Here is a 14,483-nt window from a genome sequence, read left to right as displayed (position 1 = left end):
AAACAATTTCATGAAAAAATTTCATAAGATTAAACAATGAAATCGACGTATGAGGGTGGTTTGTACGGTTTTTACAAATGAGAGTGGTTTTCATTTGAACGCTTCTCTCTCTCTCTCTCTCTCTCTCTCTCTCTCTCTCTCTATATATATATATATATATATAGGGGCTTAATCAAATGAGAACTGGATAGTTTGTGATAATTGTGAGGTCCAATATGAGCCAATCATTTTAGATGATTAATGTGATTTACTAAAATAAAACAAAGGGTAAATTAGTAAATTGTGTTGATTATTCAATTACTTTAATTAGTCCAATTTACTCTGATTAGTTTAGTTATTTTAATATATGTATATCTATATATATATACACACACACAGAGACCAAATTCTGTGACCTTCTCCGGCACCCACCACCACTTCGGTGACCTCCTTCGGTCATCTTGTTGGTATCACAATGGTACCACAGTTGGTATCACAATGGTACCACAGTTGGTATCACAACGGTATCATAGTTGGTATTACAACGGTACCATAATATATCACAATGGGTATCACATTGTGTATTACAATGGGTATCACATTGTGTATCTTTGTTTTTAAGGTTTGAGTTGGTATCATAGTTGGTATCACAATGGTATCACAATATATCACAATGGGTATCACATTTTGTATCTTTGTTTTTAAGGTTTGAGTTGGCATCATAGTTGGTATCACAATATATCACAATGGGTATCATATTGTGTATCTTTGTGATTACTTGGTACCTGCCGGATTAATGTTCACCGGAGTCCGGAAATTGGAGGTCAGAGAGATGAGAGAGGAGAGAGGAGAAAGGAGAGAGAAGTTTTTTAAAAATACCTAAAATGCCCTCTAGTTATAATTTTAACTCAAACTACCATAATTATTAATTTCCTAATTTATCCGTTGATTTGTGGTTGAGATTGGATCTCACAGTTACCACAAACTAATCAGTTCTCCCTTGAATGGGCCCCTATATATATATATATATATATATAGAGAGAGAGAGAGAGAGAGAGAGGTGGAGGTTCAAACACCTCCATTTTACTTAGAGCTTCAGAATAATAGTATCACATGTAATATCTGTTGGTATTTTGTTTAGAACACTTATTCGGGATTTTGGGTAGGATTCATTCACGATTTGGTGGATCTTTGGCTTATTACATTCAGAGATTTAGGCCGTGTTTGACAACCTGCTTATAAACTAGTTGTTGGCCAGTAAGCTACTTGCGAGTTGATAAGTTAGCCAATAAACTAGATGTGTTTGGTAAAAAGGGACATGCTGAAAAAATTACTCAATTCTAACGTACAAGGGGCATAATTGGAAAAAAAAAGTACGAAAGCCCTTGGGCTTATTGAAAAGCTATATGAAGTAGCTTTTCAGAAAACTAGCTTATAAACTAGTTTATGGCTTAGCAAATGGTGCTTCTTCAATAAGCTCAAAAAATAATCTAGTTCATGGTTGCCAAGCTTGATTTTACACCGTGGTTAACATAATGGAGAATCTAAGAGGTAGGTTCTAAGGGTTGCAAGTAGTCTTAACATCATGATCTCCATTTGATTTTTGCTTTCTTGTGATCAATCATAGGTACAAGACTGTTATGAACTTTCGGCTGAGTACGAAGGTAACATCAATCCTAACAAACTGGAGGAGCTTGGGAGAATGCTGACCAGTTTTGATGATGGGGATTCGATCATGGTGGCTAAGTCTTTCTCCCAGATGCTTAATTTAGCCAATTTGGCTAAAGAAGTTCAGATAGCATATAGACGAAGAATCAAGTTAAAAAGGGGCGATTTAGCTGATGAGGCCTCTGCACCAACTGAACCAAATATCGAAGAGACATTCAAGAGGCTTGTGGGTCAACTGAAGATATCCCCTCAAAAAGTTTTCGACTCTTTGAAGAATCAAACAGTGGATATCGTCCTCACAGCACATCCTACACAGTCCATTCGTAGGTCTTTGCTTCAGAAACACGGAAGGTAATGTAATTCCTTAAACGTGCATGGTGAAAAAATGCACACAGTTTAAGAAGTGTGTAATTATTACACCTTTTTAATTAACTAAATGACAACTTTATCCTTAATAATAGAGGTAGTAATGAAATTTTCCATCTCATTGTCAAGGGTAAAATCGGAAAGTAAGCACCTACTTTTGAATGTTGACACTTATTTTGGGACGGAGAGAGTACTAATTTTTTTATAACCGTCTTCAAATGGAAAATAAATGTTTTCTACATGCATGTGGTCTATACTTGTGCTTTAAATATATGTTCCTTAATCTTTTTCGCAAGCGAAGGGTCTTCTCGGAAGCCACCTCTCTATCTTTTGGGGCAGAAATAAGGTCAGCGTACATCCTCCCCCCCACCCTGCATCTGAGTGGGATATATGAGTTTGTCTGGTTTGATTTTTCGTCGTTCATACTAATACCATGATCTACCAGATGAATCTTGTACAGAATTCAGAATTGTTTAGCGCAATTGTATGACAAAGACATTACTCCAGTTGACAAGCAGGAGCTCGATGAAGCTCTATAGAGAGAGGTATGCGTAACAATATATTCGGTTCGTATTCCATGAGTTTGTTTGATAACGATGGGTGTCCAAGCAACCCAAGACCTCATTGGGCCCTAACCTCAGAGTGGCCCTGAGGGGACTTGAACCGGTGATCTCTGGGGAGCAAACAGTGGAGCTACCCCAAAGAGTTATAGAGTTCTGTTTGAAGATGATTGAAGATCGTAATCGTTACTTGAATATGTTTGAATTAGTTGTATCTTTTTCTTTTTGTTGTAGATACAAGCTGCCTTTCACACCAATGAAATCAGGAGAACGACTTCCACCCCACAAGATGAGATGAGAGCAGGAATGAGTTATTTTCATGAAACTATTTGGAAAGGGGTTCCAAAATTCTTACGTCATGTTGATACTGCCTTGAAGAACATCGGAATTTGTGAACGGGTTCCATATAACGCCCCGCTTATTCAATTCTCTTAGTGGATGGGTGGTGATCGTGATGGTAACTATCTTTAACTTAAAATTCTTCTTGTAATATGTTATTATAGCATTCATAACTACCAACTCAATATGTTTTCCTATAAACCAAATCAAACAAACCCAGTAAATCCCAATTTAGGGGTGGGGTCTAGTGGGATGTGCGCAGACTTGACATCTATCCCAAAGAGTAGAACAATTGTGTACATGAAAACTAACTCGATCATGGTGCAGGCAATCCAAGGGTAACTCCTGAAGTTACAAGGGATGTATGTTTGTTGGCTAGGATGATGGCTACAAATCTTTACTTTTCCCAAATAGAGGACCTCATGTTTGAGGTAACGAAATCACTTATTTTTTCAAACCATCGGACTGAAACATCGTACTTTGTTGTTCGCATTCTTGCGTGGAATGAGTGGTTTTAGAAGACTGAGAACTAAAATGTCAACGTTTCTTGATCGCTTGTGGCAGCTCTCGATGTGGCGCTGTAACGATGAACTTCACGCTCGTGCTGATGAACTGCATAGAACTTCTAAGAGAGACGTGAAGCACTATATTGGTATGCAACAAAACGATTCTTTCAGAGAATTGATGAAAATCGATCTTAGTTTGATTGTAACATTCACGATTTGGACTAAATGGTGCAGAATTTTGGAAGCAGATTCCTCCAAACGAACCATACCGTATTGTTCTTGGTTACGTGAGGGATAAACTGTATCATACCCGTGAATGATCTCGCCAATTGTTAGCCAACGGGGTCATTGATGTTCCCGAGGACGCAACTTTCGCTAACGTTGATCAGGTCTGCAAGTCCTAAAAGCACATTTTTCTTGTTATTCTTTCCATACAACAAAAATTGTTTCAAATATGTCTAAATGTCCGAATAGAATGCACAATTTCTTGATCTTATAAACTTAAGTTTTATAAAGAAATATATTAGGACATTTAGATATATTTGGTGTCATATAAAGCCAATTTTGTTGTGGTTTATTCTTTCAATTTTCCGGAATGCTAAATGTTGTTACACCTATTTTCATGTAGTTTCTCGGGCCTCTCGAGCCCTGTTACCGATCTCTTTGTGCCTGTGACGATCGGCCAATAGCCGATGGAAGCCTTCTCGATTTCTTGGGTCAAGTTTCCACTTCGGGTTTCACTCATTAGACTCGATATTCGCCAAGAATCTGACCGTCATACGGATGTTATAGATGCTATTACAAAGTACCTCGTCATTGGATCATATCGAGATTGGTCTGAGGAACGAAAGCAAGAATGGCATTTAGCCGAACTCAAGGGGAAACGGCCGCTTTTCGGCTCTGATCTTCCCAAAATCGAAGAAATTTCCGATGTTTTAGACACATTTCGTGTCATATCCGAACTCCCATCAGGCAACTTTGGTTCTTATATCATCTCGATGGCAACCGCCCCATCCGATGTGCTTGCTGTCGAGCTCCTGCAACGGGAGTGCTATGTGAAAAATCCATTAAGGGTCGTACCATTGTTTGAAAAACTTGCCGATCTTAAGGTTGCACCAGCGGCCATGACATGTCTTTTTTCGATCGATTGGTATAAAAATCGAATCGATGGTAAGCAAGAGGTAATGATCGGGTACTCAGATTTCGGTAAAGATGCCGGCCGGTTCTCGGCGGCTTGGCAGTTGTACAAGGCGCAAGAAGAACTGATGCTGACTGCCAAACAGTTTGGAGTCAAGCTCACGATGTTTCATGGTCGTGTAGGGACCGTGGGCCGCAGTGGGGGTCCAAGCCACTTGGTTATATTGTCTCAGCCACCCGACATGATCCATGGTTCGCTATGTGTGACGGTTCAAGGTGAAGTTATTGAACAGTCGTTTGGGGAGGAGCGCTTGTGTTTTCGAACACTCCAATGGTTCATGGCAGCTACTATTGAACACGGGATGAATCCTCTTATTTCACCCAAGCCCGAATGGCGTGCTCTCATGGATGAATTAGAAGTTGTTGCAACTAATGAATATCGTTCCATAGTCTTTCATGAGCCGAAATTTGTAGAATACTTTCGCCTCATAAGTATTCTAATCACTTTTTATTTATCATTGTCTGAACGAACACTACAATAAAATGGGTCTTTTAGGACTCCCGACCGTCTTAACGGGACTTTAAGTTTATAAGGCCAAGAACTCTATGTTTTTTTTGGAAGCGTTGCAATAAGTGGTTAAGACAAAGTTAGACAATCCAACAAGCGTTATCGATTTACTAAATAGGACTGACTTACTTTTTCTGTCCTATTACTAGGTTATCTATATTTGTTGATAGAACTTGTTAGGTCGTCTAATTTCGTCTTAACAACTTATTATGACGTTGATAGATACAACGCTCGCTTATTAATCTTATAAACTTAAAGTCCAATTAAGTAGTCTATCAGGATGCTTGGAGGTAGTAAAAGACCTGTTTAGTTATAGTAGTGAAAGTAGACGGTCTCACTGAGTTCTTAATATGCAGGTGACGCCAGAGTTGGAGTATGGTCGCATTTACATTGGGAGTCGTCCATCTAAGCGGAAGCCGAGTGGCGGGATCGAATCACTTCGAGCGATCCCGTGGATATTTTCATGGACTCAAACGAGGTTTCATCTTCCAGTGTGGTTTGGCTTTGGAACCACATTCAAACACGCCATCGAAAAGGAGTCCAAGAACCTTGAAATGATGAGGGCGATGTATAACGAGTGGCCTTTCTTTCGAGTAACAATCGATTTAGTCGAAATGGTGTTTGCCAAAGGGAATCCTGGGATTGCAGCATTGTACGACAAACTCCTCGTGTCTGAAGAACTTTGTCCGTTTGGCGACCGCTTGAGAGCCAATTACGAAGAAACCAAAAGCCTTCTCCTCCTGGTAATTCCAACAACGATTCCTGTTTATTTACAACTTCCGTTTTCGTGAATGAAAATGATCAGATGCTTCAAACCAGACACTACAACCAAATGGGTCTTTTAGGAAGCTCATGAAGTAGTTTTAAGTTTATAAGATCAAAACCCGACAGCTCATAAGTAGTTGCTGAATGGTTTGGTGCAGAATGATTAAGAGGCTCTCATGATATAGTGCAATAGAAATATAATTGTTCGGTAATTGTTTACAATGAAATTAGGGCGCTGAATTCTTAAGGGAGACCCTGGATACGAAATCAAAAAGAGGGTTTTAGAACTATTAAAAGGCAGACTTTTTTTTGTCAAACAAGATTCACCTTTTAACGATTCAGAAGCTGCCTCTCAATGTAACCATTAAGAGGTAAACAAACAACCCCTTAGTCTTTTTTATAAACCATGTTTGAGAAGTGTCCATATATATCAGTGTTTTTATAAAAGCCTAATCTGAAACATTTCAAAACTGTCTTTTAAAAAAGTTAATATGACTTTAACTTTTATTTACCATCTTCGCCAAGAAAAGTCTTACCCTAACATTTCAGTGTGGTACTCAACACTTATGACGGAACCATGGCGGTGGCCCGTGCCATCGTATCCTTTTATGTAGGTCTGACGCTAAGTGCGACAACCATGGTGACCAAGTTACAGTTTTCATCTGTCGTTACTTATTCGTTGTGCTACGATCTTATGTAGATTGCCGGGCACAAGCATTTGCTTGAAGGGGATCCGTACTTGAAGCAGAGACTTCGACTACATGACTCATACATCACGACCCTTAACGTGCTCCAAGCATACACACTGAAGCGGATCCGAGACCCAAGCTATGATGTGACGGTGAGACCACGTTTGTCGAAAGATGTAATGGAATCGACTAAGTCGGCGGCTGAACTCGTGAAGCTTAACCCGATGAGTGACTATGGCCCCGGTCTCGAGGACACCCTGATCTTGACCATGAAGGGGATCGTGGCTGGAATGCAGAACACCGGTTGAGCACCCGGCTCTGTGTTGCATCTCACTTGTGGGTCGACTTCCGATCAACTAGCGACATCGGGTTTGTATACGTGTATACATACGTTTTATAATTGTATCATATATATATATAACAAAAAGGTAAGAAATGTATGTTTAAAATAATCAAGTAGATATATTAAAGAAAACAAAATAATTGTATTTGTAATGACTTTGATTGGTAAGTGTCAACGTCAAAGTTGACACAAAGGAGGTGGGTTGGGTTGGGTTGGTTGGGTTGGGGTCCACACTTGTAAATACAAGTTGCCCCATACCCATAAAAGGACAATAATACCCTTATGATATAAAAGAAATATAAAAAACAAAATACCGAAATTCTTTCATGTTCGACGGCTATTTTCCCGACAACTTGTAAATGATTTATGGGTCCCTTCCCCCCCAATATAAATAGGGAAGGATTCAAATGAGAACGTAAAAACTTTTTTGCTATAGACAATCACATGTAATACTATTATTCTATTACATGTGATATATATGTAATACTAAATTAGAGATGTGGACGGTTTTTGAAACGATCTTAGTTGCGGGGCAAGTCGCCCTTACACCATTCAACCCTCACACAAGTATTATTACATGTGATACGGGTATTCTTGTAAAATGGAAATGTTCTCGTTTGAACCTCCACCTATATATATATATATGTAGGTATGTATGTATGTATGTATATGTATGTATGTAGGGGTCTAATCAAATGAGAACTAATTAGTTTGTGGTAATCGTGAAGTCCAATCTCAACCACAAGTCAATAGATAAATTAGAAAATTTATAATTTTGGTAATTTTGAATTGAAATTTAATGCAAGGACATTTTAGGTATTTTAAAACTCTCATCTCTCCGTTCCACGTATTCCAGTGATACCACAGTGGTATCACAACGCATCTTATATGTGCTTGGGTATCACACTGTGTCTTTTATTTAACAGAGTCAATATTTTTAGATATCACATTGGTATCACCGAAGAACGGTGGGCGGAGGCCGGAGGACGGGGAATGGAGAGAGGAGAGAAAATACCTAAAATGTCATTTTATTAAAATTTTAATTCGAAATTATCAAAATTATAAATTTCCTAATTTATCAATTGATTTGTGGTTGAAATTGGATCTCATAGTTATCACAAACTAGTCAGTTCTCCTTTGAATGAGCCCCTATGTATGTATATATGTATATATATATATATATATATATATGGGACGTTTAAAATGCAACTCATCACATTTGTACAACTAATGCAACCCAATTAATTGAGATATTTATGAAAATGATGAGAGTTTATATATTATAATTTGAATATTTATGGAAGATGACCAAGGTTTATTAATTATGATCAATATTTTATATTAGGAAACAATCAAAACTTTTATAAAATCATATATTTATCAAATTAAATGGACAGTTGAGATTGAGTTGTATTGGTTATATAAATGTAAATGGTTACATAATAACTCATATATATATATATATATATGTGTGTGTGTGTGTATAGGTGGTTTATTATACAACCCCCTTTATTGTTACAACTGATGCAACCAGATCTGGGTCGTCCACGATTTCATCTATGGACAGAATTTGATCAATGATAAATGAGTAATTAATAAATATTTTGGCAATTTATTTTTAAAAATTCACGACATTTAGGGATAATTTAGGATAAAAATCATCAATTATGGTTATTTGGAGATAACAAGCGAGAAATCAATTCCTTGTATACATTCACCTTAGAAATCGCATACTGCACACCGAACATTCAGGGAGATAATCCAAACCTACAGCGGAAGGAATGAAAATCGATTCACGAATGAATGAATGTAAATAAAGATAATATGTGAAACGATTTCATTAAAAGTTACTAACATTAGGATTCTTGATTTCAAATCAGACAGTGGGCGTTCAAGACGCACACAAGCAGAAGCCGATGATGATAAAAAAAAGGTTAGAAACTACATATTAAGTATTTTAATCAAAATTCCTAATTGACTACGTTCAAATTAGATGAATTCATTTTCATCATTGGATAATTTTAAGTTTCAATGAAGATTATGATCAATATTATTTTTGATTAACTAATGCATCCCAACTGTTTGATTAAATTACTCAATGAAGTTTAATTTTGTTTTATGACAAGTATATGAGTTCAAAATTGATAAAATTTTATATTATGGAGTGCATTTCATGAATCCACCTTTTCTATTAAATCTTTTTCATGAACCTGTTGAAAATTGAATATAAATGAATAATTAGTAAAACAACAGATAATGAATGTTTGCATCATTGAATTGGTGAACACATGAATATGATTGAACTTCTAAGTTATTTGAGACCCTCCTTCATGGTTACTGCAATTGTTTTGTTTATGAACCTGTTCATATATGAATATGGTTGCATCATTGGTACAACTACATGAATCTCATTTCATGCCAAAACTCAATACTGCTTTGTTATTAGTGACTTTTACTAGTTCATACAAATTATAAAATTTGTTTCATGAACATGTTAGTCAATAGTTTATGTCAATATTTGAATGTGGTTGAATCATTTGGTTAAACCAAAAGAATATGGTTGCATCATTTGAATTCCATTACTGAATGTAGTTGCATCATTTGGTTAAACAAAAAGAATATGATATCTTCATTTGATATTATTTACTGAAGATGGTTGCATCATTTGTTTCCATTGTTGAATGTAGTTGTATCATTATTTTGTATTATCAATAGTGATGATTGCAATACCAACATTCAGACACTAAAATCCCACTATTTGAACGCTAATAATTCCTTGCTTCTTGAGATCTTCCAGGCTCTTTTCTAGGATTATCAGACGATGAATAACAAGTCTACAACGTTTGGGGATGAGGAGTGTGAGAAGGAGAAGAAGAAAAACGACCAGATGACAATGATTCCTCGAAAGCTTAAATGGGTAGTTAAGGATGAACTGATTGTGGGAATAGAAAAGGAGAAAGAACATCAAGATTTAGTGTGTAGAGGAAGATTAAGCAACAATACGATCATCTTGTTATATCTCACGAGTCTAATGGATTGACTCTTCAAGTTCATCTTCTTCTTTGTTTTCATCACATACTTGCTTACGATTCATGTGTAATATACTTTGTGAAACTACAATAAATTTGAACTTTTATGAGCTTATATAATTTTTGGGTCAAGAACTTTTATGTTCATCGTTGATAATTTTCTTTTACATTAGATGATGGAAAGATGGAGATGGTTCAACGTGATCTTTGAAGAAGAAGATAACAATCCTTCCTAAATCAATTAGAAATTAAAAAAAAAAAAAGAATTATGGATAGAAACATTGTTGGTCCCGAGAGGGTCTACAAGAAGAGAAACAGTTTGTAGAAGGGGGGGTGAATACAAACATAATATTTTTCAATTTAAAACATATATTGATAAAGAAAATCAATACAAATTTTACAAGATTGTTTGCGGAATAATAAGGTAGAAAAACATATCTAAACAATCTTTAGATACACACTAAGTCTTAGCAAATACAAGAAAAGAAACGTTGTAGAGAAGATCCTTTACTTAAGCTAGAAAATGCTTGAAGTAAGAATTAGGGTTAGAGAGTGAGTTGCGCGCACTTTGCATGGAGAAGAAACACTTCTATTTATACCCAGTGCATTAAATGGACATTTAATGCAATATGGTAGGGTTAGAGTGTGTGTCAAGCCTTAAGAGGAAGACTTGTCATTTGCTACAGTGAATAGTAAAAAAACACTATTCATGAGCAGACATCCTTACCTAAAGTTGATGGACAATAGAGTCGACTAGTCGGCTCCGTACCGTACCAACTTTCATAAGGGTATGGGTTTTGTCCTTTGTGTGCATAAGGACAAGACAACAACAATCGTGCTAAGCAAGCTTCCTTTGATCGTTGAATGCTGGAATAACCTGAGGGTCTCATCATCATTCGCTGAAGCTTGAGCAGTCTTCACACATATGTAGACAGACTTTTAATCACTGAATACCGCTTCAGATCACGTACTCGTCAGTCTCTAATCTTCAGTTTCAGTCTTCGACGTTTGCTGAAGGTTCTTTGGTGTGAGTGTTGTCTTCTTGAAATATTGTTGTCTCTGATAGAATTACAATGCAAGTTCTTCAACGATCACTGAACATACTCAGTGAAGATCGCTGGAACTGAAAAGACAGAAACATAAATACTACGTATAAGTGAAAAGAGATTATCATCAAATCACTGAGAGAGAGGATCAACAAACATTGAAAATATTATGCCATTAAAAAAGTAATTATCTTGTATTTGTCAAATGACGAAAGTACCATTTCCAGTTAAAAAGAAAAGAAAAAAAATCAAAATAATGGATGGTCAAGATTTGGTTGTATTGGTTGTAACAATAGAGGGGATTGCATTTGAAATGTATCATATATATATATATATATATATATATATAGAGAGAGAGAGAGAGAGAGAGAGAGGGAGAGGGAGAGGGAGAGGGAGAGGGAGAGGAGTTTTACTTTGCCAACCATGCTTTACAAACCTTACAAACCAATTAATCAATCCATTTTTATAATCAAATGTCACGATTCAAACAAGTTATTTTAATAAAGTAAAATAATAAAAGAAAATAAATTATTATTATTATTTTCAACAGAAAAAGGACAAAAGGGGAACAAATTGTAAACTATTGCGATCATTGAAATATCATTTTCTGCATTCAATCCCGTGAACATGTTCCATTGGACACTATGGAACTGTTAATGATGGGACATAGGCTATTTAGAAGAGTTAATGATGAAACCGAATGAAACTGTTAATGATGAAATAAAATGAAACTATGACAGTGGACATAATGAAATTGTTAATGATGAAACAAAATGAAACTGTTAATAATGAATATGTTAATGATAAACATAATGAAACTGTGGCATTGGACATAATGAAACAAAATGGAATTGTTAATGATGAAACAAAATGAATATGTTAATGAAGAAACAGAATGAAACTGTTAATGATGAACTATAATGAAACTGTTAATGATGAAACATAATGAAACTGTTAATTATGAAACATAATGAAATGAATATGTTAATGATGAAAATAAGTTATCTAGAAACTATAAAAGGGGCAGGGGATATTTTAATAAATGATGAAACATAAAAATATTCTTTAATCAACAATTATTGTACATTTTTCAAAGATGGCAATTTGTATCAACATATTTAATGGATAAATCAATTAAATATTTATTAAAAAGATGCTAGCTAATCAAGATATAATACATATTTATATAAAATTAAAGAATTACCAAACTTATCTATCAGTATTAAATATTTATCAAACATAACTATTGCAATCTCAAAAGACCATAATGCCCTTATAAATTAAAAATAAAAAAAACAAATAGATTTATATGATTTGTTGTTATTAGCTTGTATGATTTATATAAATTAAGGCGGTTTGTATATGAACGTTCATGTATGTGTGTGTGCATGTGTGTATATATAGAAGCCTAATCAAATGAGAACTAGATAGTTTAAGGTAATTGTGAGGTCTAATATGAGCCAATTGTTTTAGATAATTGATGTTATTTACTAAAATAAAACAAAGTAGTTTCAAAGTTTACTTGGTGTGTTTGGGGTATCACATTGTATGTATTTTAAGTATCACATTGTGTATCTTGATGTATTTTGGGTATCACATGGTGTTGGTCAGAGGCCGATGCTAGGAGAGGGAGAGAGAAAGGAGAGATAAAAAATTTAAAATACCTAAAATTCCCTTAATTTATAATTTGAAGTCAAATTACAAAAAATATTAGTTTTCTAATTTATCCATTGATTTGTGGTTGTAATTGGATCTCACAGTTATCACAAATTAATATATATATATATATATATATATATATATAGGTTTGAACACATGTATTACACGGGGTATTTTAAATGAGGAAAATGTGTTGAGACTTTTCCTCCGGTCTAAAAGAAAACTCTGAACATTAACTCTGAAACACAATAATTCAGAGTTCTATTATTAGGCTGGAAAATTACTCTGGACTTAACTCTGAATAAGAGAAATTCAGAGTTGTCTTCTAAGTCTAGAAAGTATCTATGAGCATAACTCTGAGTCACAAGAATTATGACTTCTTATAACTCATAAACGTAACTCTAAACTTTAACTCTGAAGAGGAGTTCAGAGTTGTATTCTAAGTCTAGGAATAAACTATAGAACTAAGTACGGAACAAAACAAATCAAAGTTATGTTGTAAGTCTAGAAAAAAACCAATATCTGATGACTTCATGTTGGTGATTTGTATCACTAATGTCAATTAAGTAATGGGATTAATATGTTGACCAATGTAATCATGATAAATATCGAACAAGTAAGGAATGTGCGAAGTGCATACTTGTTTGAGTTTATTTTGATTTAGAGGTGAAGCCCCTAAACAACGGGGGTTTGGGGGTAGTGCCCCCGGTAGCGGGGTCCAAGGGGCAGAACCCCTGGCTGGGGTCGAGCTGTTTTGAAAAATGCTTCAAAAATTCGAATTTAAAATTTTCCAGGTAATATTGCTTTGTGAAAAACGTTTCAAAAATCCGAATTTGAAATTTTAAACCCGGTTTTGACTCTGTTTTGAAAACCCGGTTTTTTAACTATCATATGGCAGTTTTTGACCGTTTAAAGGAAAAGCTACGATTTGGTCATTGGATTTTCGGAACACTTCACAGCTCAGACTTCATTTGAATTCCTAAATTCATACTTACAAGTCTGAATTAGAAGTCTGGAGGCCACTTCAGAGTTAAATTCACAGGTCAGACTTCATTTGAATTCCTACATTCACACTTAAAAGTCTGGAGGTCACTTTAGAGTTAAATTCAGGCTTACAACTCTGATTTTCTCAGACTTTGATACTTGTATGTCTTACAAGTCTGGAAGTCAACTCTGAATTTTAACTAGAGGAAAAGGAGTTTAGACTTGTCCTCAGACTTTCATATTGGTATATCTTACAAGTCTCGAAGACAACTCTGAATTTTAACTGAGAAAAATGAGCTCAGATTTGTCCTCAGACTGTTATACTAGTATGCCTTATAAGTCTGACAGACAACTCTGAATTTTAACTGAGAAAAAAGAGTTCAGACTTATAAGTCTGAGGAATGAAAATCCAAACTTTTGCTTACTTAAGGATTTGAAAAGAAATCCCTTTTCATACGGAAATCAGTTATGTTTACAGGGACAAATGTCAATTAAATAGGTCCATTTGAACCAGTAATGTAAATTGTGTCTACATACATGTTCAGAGTTCAGACTTATAGGTCTGGAAAAGAAGCCTCCAGGTTTAGAAACTATAGAAAACATATTAGAGATTTCTAATTAGTTTGGGAAATCAGTTAAACCACGAAAATAGAAAAATAAACGTGTAGAGGGACAAATGTCACTTAAATAGACCTATTTGAATCGTAAGTGAAAATTGTGTCTAGATACATGTTTATACGGGAAAAATCAATAATCGTCGCATTAAAACATGACATGTGTCCCCAAAATTACTTACTTATTAGGTATATATATATATATATATATATATATATATATATATATAT

General features: G+C 35.2%; 1 pseudogene; it reads left to right on the top strand.

The window, feature by feature from the left end:
- Nucleotides 1-6,885, top strand: part of LOC112501646 — a 7,432-nt pseudogene extending 547 nt beyond the window's left edge.
- Nucleotides 6,886-14,483: the final 7,598 nt, after the last annotated feature.

Source organism: Cynara cardunculus, unplaced genomic scaffold (genome assembly GCF_001531365.2).
Source record: "Cynara cardunculus var. scolymus isolate 2C unplaced genomic scaffold, CcrdV1 Un_Scaffold_363, whole genome shotgun sequence".
NCBI classification, from domain to species: Eukaryota; Viridiplantae; Streptophyta; class Magnoliopsida; order Asterales; family Asteraceae; genus Cynara; species Cynara cardunculus.
Note: the sequence above shows the minus strand (reverse complement) of the source record. Positions and strands in the feature narration are given on the sequence as shown.